The sequence below is a fragment of the Lissotriton helveticus genome, chromosome 3_1, assembly GCF_964261635.1.
Source record: "Lissotriton helveticus chromosome 3_1, aLisHel1.1, whole genome shotgun sequence".
In the NCBI taxonomy this organism is placed as follows: Eukaryota; Metazoa; Chordata; class Amphibia; order Caudata; family Salamandridae; genus Lissotriton; species Lissotriton helveticus.
The window spans coordinates 463177533-463194415 of NC_136061.1; positions in this window are offsets into that span (position 1 = coordinate 463177533).

The following is a 16883-nucleotide window of genomic DNA, read 5'->3' on the forward strand; positions in this document are numbered from 1 at the left end:
GCCGCACTGCTGATTTTGATTTTGATTTTGATTTTGAATTACCGTCTGGGGATGCCCTTCCACCCACCCGTATGACCCCTACCGGCCTCCACTGCTTGACCCTGACGGCTGGTGCTCTGGGTACCTGCAGTGGCCCGGTTGCTGGACATTGACGCCAGGGCTTAATAACACTCCGCCAATACATCGCGCCGTACTGTGCTACCTCTGTGTTGGGTGTTAGGCGGCTCGGCATTTTCGGCAAATGGGCGTGAGTAGGTGTTGGCGGCAATATATATTTTGAGACTGGGTCTGCAGGGAAAACGAGCAGACAGGCTGGGGAGGTGGAGAAGACCTGTTACGGGTCTGTCACGGGTGTTGAAACGAACGGAGTAAGCGGTCCACCGCTACCCCTCGGCTTTCTCTCTCTCCCTCGGTGCACTTAAAGCTGTATCAGGGGTAAGCTGGAGGTAAGCGGGAGCCAACTGACTATATGTACGGTGACCGTATCCCTCTCTCTAACAGAATAAATGGGTGTATTGGTGTAGTGGATAAAAAAGGCTGGTAACGGTGGCTGAGAGTGATACGGGGGAAAGTATTAATCCTGTCAATCCTTTAGCCTCCTAAACCGTCGAGGCCCCAAGCATTCACCTGTTTACCGAGTCCTGGACTTTGTGAGCAGAGGGTCTTGAGATAATGCTATGTCATACAAAAAAGGGACAGGCGATCATAAAGAGGAATTATGCGTTCTGGTAAGGAGAGGATACCAGGACCAACTACAAAACGTACAAAGAAAATACAACAATCTAGGGTGCTAAAAAAGGTTAAATCAAATACTGTTGGATCAAATCAGACACTAATTTCTCCTATTGCAAGGATGTTTGAGAAATCAGGTAAAATACCAGATAGATTCCAATTCATGAAGGAGCCAACTGGAGTTTTGATGACAATGCAAACAGACGCGGAAAATAATAAATTACAGTCCCCCATCAAACCTACAAGCAGTGAAAAAATCACTAGGCAAGTCACACAAAATAGTCTACAAAACGGAAAGTGTAACTATGAAATCAAGATAAATGAACAACGATATCTCCAGGGTCAATTCATTAAGAAAAAGCAAAAGAAATGGATATATCAGATGCAACAAGTGTACCAGACGTAGTGATTAAGGACACAAACAGCTTTATAAACAACTCTGATTTCAATTTTCCTGAATCCAATCTAGCATACCAGGGTGGTAGGATGGAACAAAAACAGTTAATCATTCCTATAGAAGTAAATGTAGAAATCAAGAAAAGGTTGCATATAGTTTCTGAGGAAACATTGCCTAAACAATCGAGCAATCACAGTGGCAAAACTGGGAATGACATCCAAGAAGACAATGGCCATCACGGAATAAGACAAGATAATCCAAATGGGGGGAAGAGTTAGAGAATAAAGTAATTAATGATTACGACTCAAAAACAAATAAAATTTGCTGGGCAGAATACGCAACCTCCGCGGATAATAAATATAAAAATGGCAAGACAACACAAAACAACCAAATAGGAATAAAACAACAAGATATAGGGATAACTTGGGATATTTTCTATCAAACCTCGACTCTCACATTGGAAGCATTACAATATCAATCCAATAAAATGGATATTCAAATTGATCTTCTAAAAATGATGGCAAACACAGTTGCGGGGATTGACAATAAACTTGCTCAGCTTAATGGTCTGATAGTTAGAGCCAAGAAAGATAACGAAACAATGACCACGGAATGTATCTACTCACCCATTATAGACAAACTAGCAACAATACCAGAGGTTCTGCATAGCATAATAGAAGATACTAAAAGGAACATTCGAAAGAAAAATGGAAGCGCCTATGAAAAAGTGGAATACAATACTAAAGAAACAAGTACGATTGATAAGAGTGATAATGAATATATCAGACGCACGGAAAGCCTTGAAGGCCCAGAAGTAACATCAATAAAAAAGTCGCAGTTAAAACTTAATGTACATGGCGAAAAAATACCAACACTTGGTGTACAAATATTGGGTGAAAAAATACCATCACTAGATGCACAATTATTGGACCAAATAAGGGATGAACCTACTAGCATTGAAACAAGGGTAAAACAGGAATATAAGAATCAGGACACCGATGGCTTCACTATGCTGTCAAAACGCCAAAGGAAAATATTACGTAAAGCAAGGAAAAACGTAAAAACTAAATATTGTCCCACAATGCAATCGGACGATGACCAGATAACAACCATAGACGCGAATGGACATGATATAGGAAATGATTTACCAAGAGAGGATAAAAAGATTGCATCACCTAATAGGAATGGCAATAACAAATATTTTGCTATATTTGAACACAAACCTTCAAGGGAAAAAATACCAGTAAAATGTGCTAAAACAAATCAAATAGGGATGGAACAAAATGAGGAAAGTAAAACATAAGGGTGAAGGGTTGAATATAGATCAAGATCAACCAAAGAAGGAAAGTAGAAGATTAGAAGAGCAGGCGGACATAAGGACCTTAGTTAGTCCATCTCAAGCTGAGGTCGAGATACTAGAAGGAGATGAGGAAGAGGATATTAGCCCGATCACCTACAGTTCTCAAAGAAGGAAGGATTGTACCCCTATAAAAGTAACGCTAAAAACCAATCACCATGAAAAACAGTAGGCTAATGAAAAAACAGAAACATTTTTTTAATCGGATATGAGTGGGGAAGAAAAAATGATTACAGAATTGCCAGATTGGGATCATTTGTTTATTGAAAACAGGGAAGGGGTAAAAAGAATTACCTATAAAACAAAGCAAGCCAAGGCAACAGATGTTCATAATAAACATCTACCAAATGATAAAGTACAACTTATTTTTACACCGGAATTTGAGTCTAGAGGTAGGCAAGATACACTAAATCGAGTTAATATACTCAGATTATTTAAGTCTATTCCATCCTTACTCAAAATTGGGAGTGATGATATCGACTCCATTGAATTTATGACAGGAAAGCATAGTCTCCAGGCTCCCACTTTAATCACATCAGACTCACCGGCTGTAGCAGAACAGATTCTAACCGAACAAAGACATTTAAAGCCTGGGGCATATTAATTACTAAGCAAGTCCCAAAGGTTTATCCGACTCTGCTTATTGATGAAAATCGGGGACAGCAAGGAAAAATAGACAGGCAAATAGTTCCTGTACTAAAAAATGCACGGGGCAGATCCCCTAAGAAAGCAGGAGTAACATTATCGCAAATGAAATTAGGAAAAACCTCAGAAATAAATGAAAAATGGATCACCCTGGCATTACATAGTAACGAGCAACAATGAGCGAATAGAACTAAGATCCCTTCAGTTAAAGCAACAGAGATGGAACAACTGAGAATGTGCTCATGGAACATAAATGGATTGGGAACAAAGATTCATAACGCACACATAGACTCTATATGGCTCCCATGTCAGATTATTTTCTTACAGGAAACATGGGAAACCAAACCATTTATGTTACATGGATATATAGGTCACTTTGAATATGCAAATAAAATCCATAAATTTGGCCGACCAAGCGGGGGGGTAGCAACATTTATTTTGAGTGAACTACTGGTTGAGCACGAGCGACTGGACCTAAATAGTACGAACATTTTAATATTCAAACTGAAATATAAAACAACTAATCAGATATCAAGGTCCCTATATTTGATTAATGTATATATACAGCCAACACGCACTAGTAGGGAATCTACTTGTGAAACACTTAATACATTTCTATTGGAGCAAATGCTGAACGACCCTCTAGCAGACTATATGGTGACTGGGGACTTCAACCTAAATTTAATGTCACCATTTATAAGGGATGATATTTCTCAATCCCAAGATCATCAATGGTCAATCCCCCATCAGGAGCTAGGAAAAGAGATCAACTCCCTCAGTAACAAAGTAGGTATACAATTTGTAAAAGACGTGGAAGCGATGGGTCTGCGAATTCTTAATGGTTGATTTAAAGCAGATATGCCACCAGCCTATACATACTTCACGCACAATGCAAGGTGAAGGATTGATTACACAATGATATCACTTAATATTTTTCAGAATATTATCTCATATCAGCTAGAGAAAGTTAAGGAGAGTGATCACTATCAGCAGATAATAACAATCAATATTAGGACTAACACAAACCAACCTTACGAAACGGCCCCGGGGTACATTGGAACTGTAAACTATAAAAAAAAATTTGGACTGTCCAAAATAAGGATGCGACGAATGAAGAAGTTGAGAGAATAATAGAGAATTGCTTCAATGAGACAACATTGAAAACATCGATAGAACAGTGGGTATATTTTACCAAAAAGCTTGTTAAACCCCAATTTCAACCCCAAATACGATTGAATAAAAGGAACAAAAATGAGGAACGAAAGGAAAAGAAAACAAATATAAACCTTCCATATACAATTACGAAATTAAAAAGAGTTCGAAATATGTTGAGAAGGCAAATTAAGAAATCCGTCGCTAATGAGGAAATACTAGGAAAATTGAAATCTCTAAATCAAAACTTGAAGAAATTAATATGGAAAGACAAAAACCAAACAAAACAAGTATTCTGTGGAAAAGTATTTTATGCAAGCAAACAAGCAAATGCAAGGGAGTTCCGGAAGATCATATAAATGGACTGGTTCAACCAAATAAATTGGTAGTTACATCTGCACTAACTGAGCAAGAATGGATCACATTTCTTAGAAAACATCTAAATCAGAATGGTTCAACAATGACAAAAAACTAACCACAACCTTCATACAATTATGACTGTAATACGGAAGCACCAATTGTAATAACAAAAGAACAACTAATAAAGTTAATTACAAAACAGAAAGATGGTGCACCAGGAACAAATGGTATCCCGTTTGCTCTCTATAAAGAAAATCCAGATCTATGGGCAGTATATTTAGAAAAGCTATTCAAAGAAATTATACATGAAGGCGTCATCCCTGAGTCACGGAGAGGGTCTTTAATCACGCCAATCTTTAAAAAAGAAATCTGGGCACTTCAGGAAAATTATAGGCTTATTACCCTACAAGACACAGATGCCAAGCTGTTTGCTAGGATTCTGCTTATTAATTTAAATGAATGGGCATTAAAAAATAAGATACTGCCATTGAATCAAACAGGCTTTATCAAAGGGCTGGGGACAGCGACAAACATCCTGGCATTATCCCTTCTAATGGACAAAGCAATCAAAGACAAACAACCCCTGTATCTATGTTTTGTAGATTTTAAATCTGCCTTTGATTGTGTCCAAAGAAACTTACTATGGAAAAAGCTCCAAGAAAAAAACATTTCAAAGGCCCTATTGAAATTGATTCAGCTCCTGTATAGTAAAACTTGGGTTAGGGTGAGGATGGGGATGGCCAAACGCTATCAAAGGAAATCCCAGCAACCGAAGGCCTAAAACAAGGCTGTGTACTGGCCCCACTCCTTTTCAATTTGTTCTTGGCGGACTTAACTGGGACCATAGATGAATTAAACGCACACCCTCCGAAATTAGCTGATACGCATATTTCTAATTTTCTGTATGCAGATGATGCCATCCTCCTAAGCCACACTAAAGTTGGACTACAGCGTTTGATCAATCAAACATTCAAGTACGCATAGGAGAACGGGATGGTGATAAATGAAACTCAAACCAAGATCATGGTAGTCACCAAGAATATAAAACTAAGACGTAAAAGTATATGGTTCATGGACAACAACCAACTGGAACAAGTTGAAGTATATAAGTATTTGGGTGTACTATTTCATGAGAAGGGTAACTATCAGCTACAAAAAAGGGATATCCAAAGGAAGTCAAACGCCTTGACTGCAGCATTCAGAATTTTACAAAAATCACTTGGCAACCTAACATATGGGCCGCTTTTGATGATTATAGGGGCACGATTGTTACCAACCATTACATATGGCAGTGAATCACTAATGGGAAAGGATACTGAATTAATAAATAATGCTCTATCTAAAACATACAAATCATTATTCCATCTTCCAACTAATGCCTCGCCTGCACAAATTAGACTGGAGTTCGGTCTAAGCAACCAATATTATGCGAGGAAGGGTCATTTCATTAAAACCTGGAATCGGATAAAAACCGATCAAGATAATCAGATATCACAGTTATTATGGAAATAAATAAATAATAATGTTAAGTCAACTGCATGGAATTATCTTAAGGAAGCGATAGAGGAGTTTGCGGTTATTACAATCTGGAATAATACGATAAGTAACACATCGTTCAAAAAAATAATCAATAAAACTACAAACCAACTATCTCTCGTAAAGGACAAAGATAGTCTTACAAAAAGAAAACATGCTTGAACAATAATAAATGGATAAAAAAAGAAGGTACAACAATATCTGGAAACACCCTGGTCGGAAAAAAATAAACAAGTTCTACTCAAAGCAATATTCGGGATAATCCCGGACTTTGTCATCTACCCCCGTGGAAAAACACTGAAAATTGCACATTATGCAGACTTTGTAAAAATGGAGAGGAGAACATTGTCCACCTTTAATGTATTTGTCCTGGACTCCAAAATAAAAGAAGATCCTTACTTAAACTACCTTTTAATCTACGTGGAATAAGTACATGTAGGCATGCACTGAAATGTTGTCTTCAATCAAATGATATAGGTATGAATGCTACCTTTGTGAGGTTCCTACTAACAGCGAAAACAAAATTAGGAGAATAAGTTTTAAAATGAACTAGTTTAATTAAATGTAATGAATTTAATGGTGGTATGGCTTTTATTGGTATTATACACTACAGTATATTTTATGTGTTTACAAAATTGTAAGATTTTCAATAATCAAACAATAAAGAATTACTTACAACACATAAATAAAAAATTTGTCATTTACAATGCCAATAGCTCTAACTTTTGCAAAGGCGAGACCGTTGCATTGTAAATGCTTGTTAATTACTGGCAAAGCAGCAGTGGTAATAAACGTGAGTTGCACGTCCAATAATTCACTCATCCAGCTTGGCTGAGATCGTGTTTCCGGTTTCAGGACATTGCTATTTACAGCTGCAGTGACCAGGAAGGACAAAGGTCAGGCGCCCCTCGCGAAGTAAAGTTAAACAACAACTATCTTCAACCCCCACGTTCGAGGCAGCTGTGAGAAAAGAAAACTGGGAGGCGCCGTGTTTGGTGACTCATACACACTGTCTTCCAGAACCACCTTCTGTACAATATCGACTCGTATTTTGTCTCTAGGAAGAAGTGTTACACCCTAGAAAGAGTAACTTGCGAGTTTGACCAATAGTCCCTTTTGACTGGACCCTTAGAGCGCGATTACTCATTAAATAAAACGCACTGCCGAGTAGGTTATGGATGTTCCAGATAAAAAATGCATTTCTGGCTAAATTGTGCTTTTATTCCTGCTTCTAAAAACAGGGATGTTAGACTTTGACAAAGAGTCATATGTAAAAACAACAGGTGATGGACAGATTGCAGAACAATGTCATACTGTCATGTATTCCTATCGGTTCTGAATCGATCCCCCTATTCCTGACCCTATTCTAGTTAAACAAACCAACAAGTTAACTAGCAGTCAGCCCATGAGGCAGAAATTCCCCATGATGCAGATACCTTTATCTGACGCAGTCACACTACAGCACAGGAACGTGTTATCTGATTAGGTCATAACGCTTGCGATCTAATTAGACAAGCGATATTCCTCCAGCCCCTGATAAGGCATACGGAGTTCTCATAACAAATCAAACCTATGACAACCTGGGCAAAACCCTGCGGCCATTGTTTTGATTTCACCGAGAACTTTAGTAAAAGAATGTGCTAACGAGCAAATCGTATGACATCTTTATTGACGTATCTATGTCCATCCTTACGTCAATCTCGGCACCTTAAAGGTATAAATATTACCGATCTTGCCCTATGCAAACACACGCGTGGTGACGAGATGGAGCAGCCATACTTGCCGAAGCCGAGAGCAGAGCAGACCCCGCTGGCAGCAGCCCCGCCTTCCTGACGCGCTGAGAGAAGCTGCTTTCTCCTGCCGAGAATCCAGCACCGGCGTTTCCGGGTAGCCCTCGCAGGCAGCCTGGAATATCAAGACCAGAGAGAGAGATACCATTCCTCATTCATCCTAACTTCCAGGTACAGAACTGAATAACCCCTCACAGAGAATTCTTTAGTTATTCACTTGGCAAAAACAAACTTAACTTAAACTGTAACTTTCTATTCCCGCCCACGTATTAGGCTTAGGTCAGGTACACGGGGTAGGCGTATTTAGAAACACCAGTTGAGTACGTTTAGTCAAATGTATATGTGTATATAAATATATTTTATTCATTTTAAACATCATATGGCTTAGAAACCATATCAATGTTTTTACAGTATTACTTTATACTATTGCTTTTAATGTATGCACTTTACTTAACTATAAGTATTGCAATAATATCGATCCATTTCTCTTGTATGAGAAAAGAGACTGATCAATAAATAACACCTTTTTATTGAACACGCCTGTCTCTTCCTTTTCTCTACATTCTGATGAGACTAAGAAATGCACGTACTGACTGAGTAAAATAATTTGCCTTTTGTTCACACGACTCTCGAGATTGACTCTTGATTAGGGGAGAGCAAAGTTGTCATGTTCTATGGTTGTCAGAAACTAAATCCCTTCTTGTCTAATCAGGGAAGTTAATTCCTCCTTGAACATTCGAGAAAGTTTCTAGCGAACTCTGAGCTACGCTGGCAAACCCAAAACTTAAGTCTAGTATCGACAGTAGTAGACCTAGTTAACATCTGGCCTAGGCCTTTACTGCTGTAGGTATTATTCCAATGCGCAGAGCCTATTGGGAAGATAGGAACTACACTACATGGCGCCCAACGCGTTTGGAAAGGGCGATAAAACTAACGTAAGACATTTAGAGTAACTCAGTCGTGCTTTCTCACTCAGACCCCTTTTCCCATAATACTCCAAAGACGTCTGGAGTGGGTGAAAGGTAATATCCTCCAAAACCTCGCAGGAGGGAACTCCTATGTATGGTTCTTGGTATAGTCAACGTTGAAGGATAAACAGTTCCAAAATATTGTGCATCTAATCTCTGTTTCCATAAGAAACCTGATCTGCAAACAAACAAAATAACCTTCAGGACAGTAACATGTCAGAAAATGAAGAAGAAGGAGAGGCAGTTAGATTAGCAACTGAACTCGCAGATGCTGATGCTACCATGCAAGCAGCAGACGCGGATATAATACTCATTCCGGTCATCAAAAGGAGATCTATAACTCTAAAACTTATAGAAAATGGACTGACACCTAGAGGTGGCACAGTCATATTCGTAATTGAGGCACACTAATATCGGCAGACAGAGGTATATTATTCATGGATACATTTTCCAGCAGCTAATGCTGTAACAAAGTACTTCCACTATTACAAAATAGAGGAACCTCCTAATGAGTACACTCCTTTTGAGGAGGTGGAAGTACCACTCAAATTCCAAGAGCATTTGCTCTTATTTGATGGCGCCCTAAAACATAATAATCACATCACCAGGCTCGGTCCTTTAGGTAGACCAGGAGCAACGTGGCCGGTCCTAGCCGGATACACACCACATCCAGACTTCGAAAGAATGCCTGCAGCAGATCTTTTAGTACAACTAAAACAATTAATAAAAATTCATAGACAATTAGTTCAGTATGTGATGCGGACTTCAACAATTCAGCCAGCGATTAAACTTCCACAGCTGACCCCTCACCAGGGGAACACAAATAAAATTACACCACAGAACATCCAGTCTTGCCTAGGTAAAGTACCGGCTAAACGGGAACAAATACCATTCTGGTTGGCACAGAAAATTACCCAAATAGAGGCGGTGTTTCCTGACACCACCCCATTAGAAAAACACAGGATTCTGACTATCTGTCTCCCAATGGGAATCGCACCACACATTGAGGACTGTGACACTTGGGGTACAGTCTTTGCTTCCATCTACACAAAAACGCACGGTGTTCCATCCATTTCGGTGATACCAGATGTGCTAAAACAAATTCAAGACGAATATGGTCCAGAACCTGCTTTAACTCTTGGTATGAAATTACTAAAAGACTTCAAGCAGGTCTCGGCTATACTATTAGCCAACATAAAAGGTGAAGCAGCGAACGTGGCGATCCGCCAGAGGTTAAAAGAGACAGATATAGCAGACCAACCAGCTGAAATTGCCAGAATCATAGAAAAATCCTATGAGGAACTAGGTAGAGATAGTTTAGGTGGAATACCAGTAAAACCGCAACTGACTGAAAGTCCAGCAAAAATATTTTTTAATAATAATTCACCAAAAAAGAACTGGGATGGAAACAAACAATCCAATCCAAAAGAAAATAAATTCCAGTCCCGAGGAAGGTCTCCTAGGCGAAGGGAGAAATCTCCGAACCAGAGACACAGGTCACCCCAGAGTGACCCCTCTGGGAAAAGATATAACCTTAGAAATAGGGATAATATAAAAAAGCCTGATAGATATCAAGACATTGATACACGTCCCTCTCAATCTTTTCAGAATTCCTCGCAGAAATCGGAAAGAAGAGGACGATCAGAACAAAGAGAAGAGCACACCAAGTCCAAAGACAAGGAACCTGCTCAGCTAAAAAAGAAATTACAATTTCCAAAATAGAAGGTAGCCAGTATCAAGGTAGTTAACAATGCCGAGAATACTGAGGACACAACTGAAAAACGGAGAATGGGCTCAGACAATGCTAGACAGCGCAGCAGAAGTGAGCATAGCTCGCAAAGTCCTTATGAATCATCTGGAGACAGTGGACACGAATGAATATCTTCAAGTGGAAACTGCAGACACCAGGGTTAGCAAACCTCACAAGATATACGAGATAACATTACGTATAGAGGGAGATAAGACTAGGAAAATAAGGGGACTATTTTGGGATAACCTCTCCAAGGGTTATGACATCCTTCTAGCTGAAAAAGACTGGCCACCAGAGTTTGTCAGGGAGTGCCCTCATGGCGAAGAAGTAATTATGCCGGCCTTCTCGAATCATATCCCAATTCATAAAAAATACACACTTGCTAGAAAGTGGGCAGTGGCTCTAGCACCTGCTTTATATAAAAATCAAGTAGGATGGGATGAGGAATCTCCTCCTCACAAAATCCATTTAAAATCACAACCTACTGCACAAAGGCAGTACCCAATTAAGCAAGAAGCTAAAAAACAGGTAAATGAAATACTAGATCAGCTAGAATACCAGGGGGTGATTGAAACTTGCACCTCACAAATGAACAACCCTTTGTTTCCGGTCTCCAAACCAGACAATTCATATCGTCTAGTTTTGGATTACCGACACCTTAACACATGTTGCAAAACTTTTGCAGTGCAAAACTCACACAGTGCTGCACTAATGAATAACATAGTGCGCAAAAAATACAAAACAACCTTGGACATCTCCAATGGATTCTTTTGTCAAAACATAGCACCAGATAGCAGATATTTAACTGCATTCTCAGTAAATGGCACTCAAAAACAATTCTGTCGGTTAGCCCAGGGGTACAAGAATAGCCCGGGGGTATTCTCAGCGAGAGTAACAGAATTACTACAACTATATGATGATGAAGCATTATCTTATGTCGATGACATTTACTTAACAGATGATGACTTGGAGACTCACTTGAAAAGAGTGAACACCATAATACTTGGGTTCGCAGCAGAGGGTTACAAATTCAACTTTAAAAAGTCCAGAATTGCCCATCTGACAGTCCTGTTCTTAGGATATGAGTTATCAAGTGAAGGCAAAAGCCTGGCTGACAATTTCCTAGAGAAATGTGCCGTACTCCAAGCACCTAGAACACTAAAAAACCTACAGTCAATTCTAGGCTTCCTAAATTTCGGAAGAACATACATTGCAAATTACGCAGAAAGGGTCAAACCCCTTTATGATCTAATTAAACCAGATTTTAAAAAATCCAATTGGACTCAAATACACACAGAAATTCTGAGATCCTTACAAACAGACATGCTAATTAAAACAAAATTAGAAACACGTGATAACACACGCAATCTTGTGATTCGAGTCATCCCAGGGAGATGCGGATTCACATACCTAACCTCTAATGAGGGGGAAAAGGTACCAATTGCATTCAAATCACACTTGTACACAGAAGCTGAACAGAAATTCAGCAAAAAAGAAAAAATTGTTCATGCAGTTCAAACCGCAATAGCTAGAGAAAAAGACATAGCTGACGGTAGACATATCACAGTCAGAACAGCAAAATCAGCCTTTGAAGCATTAACAACACCGTGGAATTTACCAACAACAGCATTGAATCCGGAATGGATACAATGGGTGAATTCTATCACAACGGACAAAGTGTACTACTACTTTGATCCAGAACTAGAAGAATTAAAAAATCTAGAATATGAAGAAACATATCCTCTGCCAATCGACATTCTGCCTCTACGACATTACGCCTGTGTAATCTATACAGACGGACATGCTCAACCCTCTGTTTGGGGAGAACAAGCATACAACCCCACATGTGAGATTACAAAAGAAGTGTGGCGCGGAGGTAAACTAAAACCTCTATTAACAAAGACACACTCAGTAGAAAGTAATTCAGAACAACAAACTGAAATAATAGCATTGAAAATGGCGCTAGATAATGCGGATCGCGAATTCCCGACACTTATAGTGTCAGATTCATATTACTGCGTCAAATCATATAACAGCGATTTGCAGACATGGATTCAAAACGGTTACAAAGATGACACAGATGCACCAATAAAGCAGAAACTGCTCTGGGAACAAATAGCTCTTTTACAGAAAGAGCTACCAAAGACTCACGTGACTCACTCACTGAGTCATCAACGTGATGGCGTTCACGTTGTAGGGAATTCATTGGCTGAAACAGCCGCAGCGGCAGCCACTAAATCGGCTCCCGTAGTTCGAAAAAAGCGTACATTAAAATACATTGACGGTGAAACAGTGCTGGCGGTGAAAACGTCATCAAAAGGCGACTGCTCAGTGTTACCGATCAACTATCCACTCAATTATACATACATAATCGATGCAAACTCCGTCCCTTTTGCTCGAATCCCTGGAGTGGGGGATAGAGTGATTCCAAACATGGACAGGAGAAACTTGTTAATCGCAGACGCACACATGGGCGAGGGTCTCAGACACCTTAAATTAAAAAATTCACTGGAAGAATTACAATCACGGTACTGGTGGCCAGGCATGAGCCTGCGTCACACCATGTTTGTAAAACGCTGCCCAAACTGCAATAGAGATCGCAGTGGGGAGAGAAACAGTTTGATACCTCGTCGTATTACGGCAGATAATATTACCAGTAAAAAGAATGGCTTGCGATTAACATATACAGGCTAGTTTCCACTTATAATGTAGATCACCAGCACTCGGCTGACGTCCGGACTGTTATACAAAGATTTGCGAGTCTAAATGGCATATACGCTAAGAGCATGCTACGTTCGACCATTGTTTTCACTCAGGCCCACCAGCCTGGGGGGAAACATGGCCGAATGAGCACAGTCCAGCTGGAATCTTCTCACTTCCTTCCTGAGGGTACGGGATGGTGTAAAGAAAAAACCAAGACATAAAGCAATCTATAGCGGAAAGGATATTAGGTTCGGGAGCTGGGTGGGTCAAACATTTAATAAGTGTCCAACGTAGTCTCAATAACTTGCCAAGAAATTCTCTGAAGGGATTCAGTGGGTACGAATTATTTTTTGGAACTAGGATGATGATCTCTGACATTGATAGTCAGACTTCAGTGGTGAAAGAAAAAAGCTTTGATATCAAAGACCGTTTGGCTATTTTGCAGGACTTAAACAAAACAAGAAAAGACCTGAGCAACATAAAGTTGAAACAACAGCCAACAACCACTGAAGAACCACCACCTGTCCCAGCAAGACCTGTCTGGATTCCAAAAGTCGGGGATCTAGTCAGGGAAAAAATCGCGGTAAAGAAGGAATTTGGGCCTTCTTACAGAAAAGCAGTTCCTGTCTTGTCTGTCAACGGGACAAGATCAGTTGTACTACCGCCACTTGCTGGTAAAAAGGAGAACCGAGTTGTATCCATCGACCTGGTAAAACCACAACATGTGGCCGATAACAAACAGTAGGCCAAGTGGACTCCCAATAAGTAGCAGAACACCAAGGTTTGCTACCAGTACAGAGGTCCTAACGAAGAGGCTCATCACATTCGAAACGCCTACAGAAGAACAACAAGGACTATGCAATAATGCAATAGAACTAAGACCTCTGAAAACCCAAATAAAAACATTTAGCAGAGACACACCACTCTATAATGAAGTACCAAGTGACAATGCAAGAAACAAAAATCCTGAACCAATTGGAACAATTGACAGAACTGCATCCGGCTACTTCATAAACTTCGATGATTCCTCTGAAGGCTTCAGTGAATCAAAGACACAGCCATCATCAAAATCCTTTAAAGACAAAGCTAAGGAACTTTTGAAACAACTGAAAGAAACATATCTGATTTCTCCATGGATTGAATTTTGGGTGGGTTTTGGTGCATTTATCCTTGTACTTTGGCTCATCATGGTACTTACTTTGGGACGCTTCATTGAGGGAAAATATGCTAAAATGGACACAGCAAGTCAGAAAATCAACTTGATCCTCAAACCACACACATCTTCACACGTCGAGAAAAGAGAACTTTCTTCAGCCAACTTCACAGCCAATCCAATACCTGGTGGGGTAGCCTGGGACAACACTGACTATGAAATTTATGGTCCGGTCGAGATCCTGAAATATCCACACCAAATTAAGATCTCATTGAGTGACTTTGCAAAACCAAACTCATTTGCTGATGATTGGGACTTCGAAAGCATTAATAACATGATGTCTGACTTAGTAATGTCTGCTAAATTTACCAAACATGATTATTTGCAGGGTTCTACAAATTATGACAGTATGTATTGCTATAACCACTATGGTAACCACTTTTTACATAGATCTGCACAACCTAGAAATGTTTTAAATTATAATCAATGGGAACATTGTGCAACACCTCCAAAAGGGAGCTCAAGAACCGTTTACGACAAATATTCATATTTTTCAGGTTTTAACACAAGTAATGCTGAAGCATTTTATTTTAAATTGTCAAACAAGACAGGAACCAAAACCATGATAACCAACACAAAATTGTTATATTCAGACTCATTTTTTGAACAAATGAATACTTTTGGATTTGATTATTGGGACAAAAATGTTGAATTGAAAAGTGTTTGGGGTACAAAAGATTGGCAAGTACAGGGTATAGAAGCTTTGTTTAGAGCCTGCATGATCCCAGAACAAATGATATTTTTAAATGACACTGTTCAACAGACCACCTGTCTTGGCTTAGCCAAAATCAAAGATTTAAATAAACCGTCTATTCCAAAGCCAACAATGTTTAGCAATAACTCTGATACAGATGAAGAGATAGACGTAAACCATATATTAAACCAAAACAGAACACATCCAAATTGGAAACAGTGGTTGATCTGGCCCACAGATACTAATAACTGTCAAGACAGATTCCTGAACAAAACACGGGGTTTCAAAATGAACAGGCCAGACCCTAGATATCCCCAAAGACATCACCCAGGGATAATTACCACCTACAGTGTGGGCAAATTATGCCTTCAATGGCTACAAACTTCCACACTGCCTGAAATTAAGCAACACCTAACTTTACTTACTGATGGTGCTGACTTGCGTGATTTCATAATGGGACCACGCAAACAGCGTCAAAAATGTTTCATAGCAGCCTCTGTATATGCAGCATACAATGAGGCCTGGAAGGTTACTCAAATTGAAACAGCAGAGAGAATACGGGAAATTGACCGTATTAATTTGGAAAAATCACTTTCTGTAGTGGACAATGGGTTAATGACTCTGTCCTCCAGAATTTTTTCATTGGACAGCATTGTGTCGTCAGCAATCGATATATTATCGCAAGACTTACTGTTATTACAACATGGTCAGTCACAATTGCGTTCTATTGTACAGCTTGGCTGGACGTTACAAAATCTGCGTTCAGGCTATGTGCCTTGGCGTTTAATCAATACAACGTCACTATTCCAAATCTTTAACCTTACTGATAGACAAATCGGTATGGCGCAAAAGGGTGCTGATTATACAATCTTGAGCATTGAAAAGCTAGAAAGATTACCAATGACAATGTCAGAACGACCTGTCAGTGAATGGATAATACACGGAATCATAAATATTCCAATCTCAACCTTCAGGTTTCAATACTGCCAAAAATATATACAGGCTGGCATGTACGAGAAATTGGGAAAGGGGTACCTTAAAACAACTTGGAACCTGCCCTATTCACATGCATGTGTCAGTAATAAAGGACAGAAAGAATTTCTTAGTGGCAACAATTGTGAGATGTCACTAAGCGGCACGCTTCTGTGTAACGGAATTAGTTTGCATGGAGCCTGTGAAGGGAATTCATACAACCTTTCATGTCACCAGCAAGGCGCACCTGCAACAGAAATAGAACCATTCTTTCAAAGACTCTATAATGGGAGTTACATTCTTATTGTAGACCGCAGATGTTGTAGTCTTATGCCCGGGACTCCTTATCTAGTAACTACTACTGCGAAGGTCAAGTGCTGTGGACGCACATTGTTCCCCAGCTCCTTCCCAGACAGGGAGGCAAGGGCATGGCCCGATTTGAAAATTACTTCTATTCGAATAGATACTTTAAGCAGAATGAAAACAGTCCTTCTTCAGACGCCTACCAGGCTCTCGTCATCAAAAGAAACGTATGATCTACAAGTCGCAAGGACGACTGCAGAGATACATACATTATTATCAACTAATTCCCCCGTACATTTCGCGGAAATCCT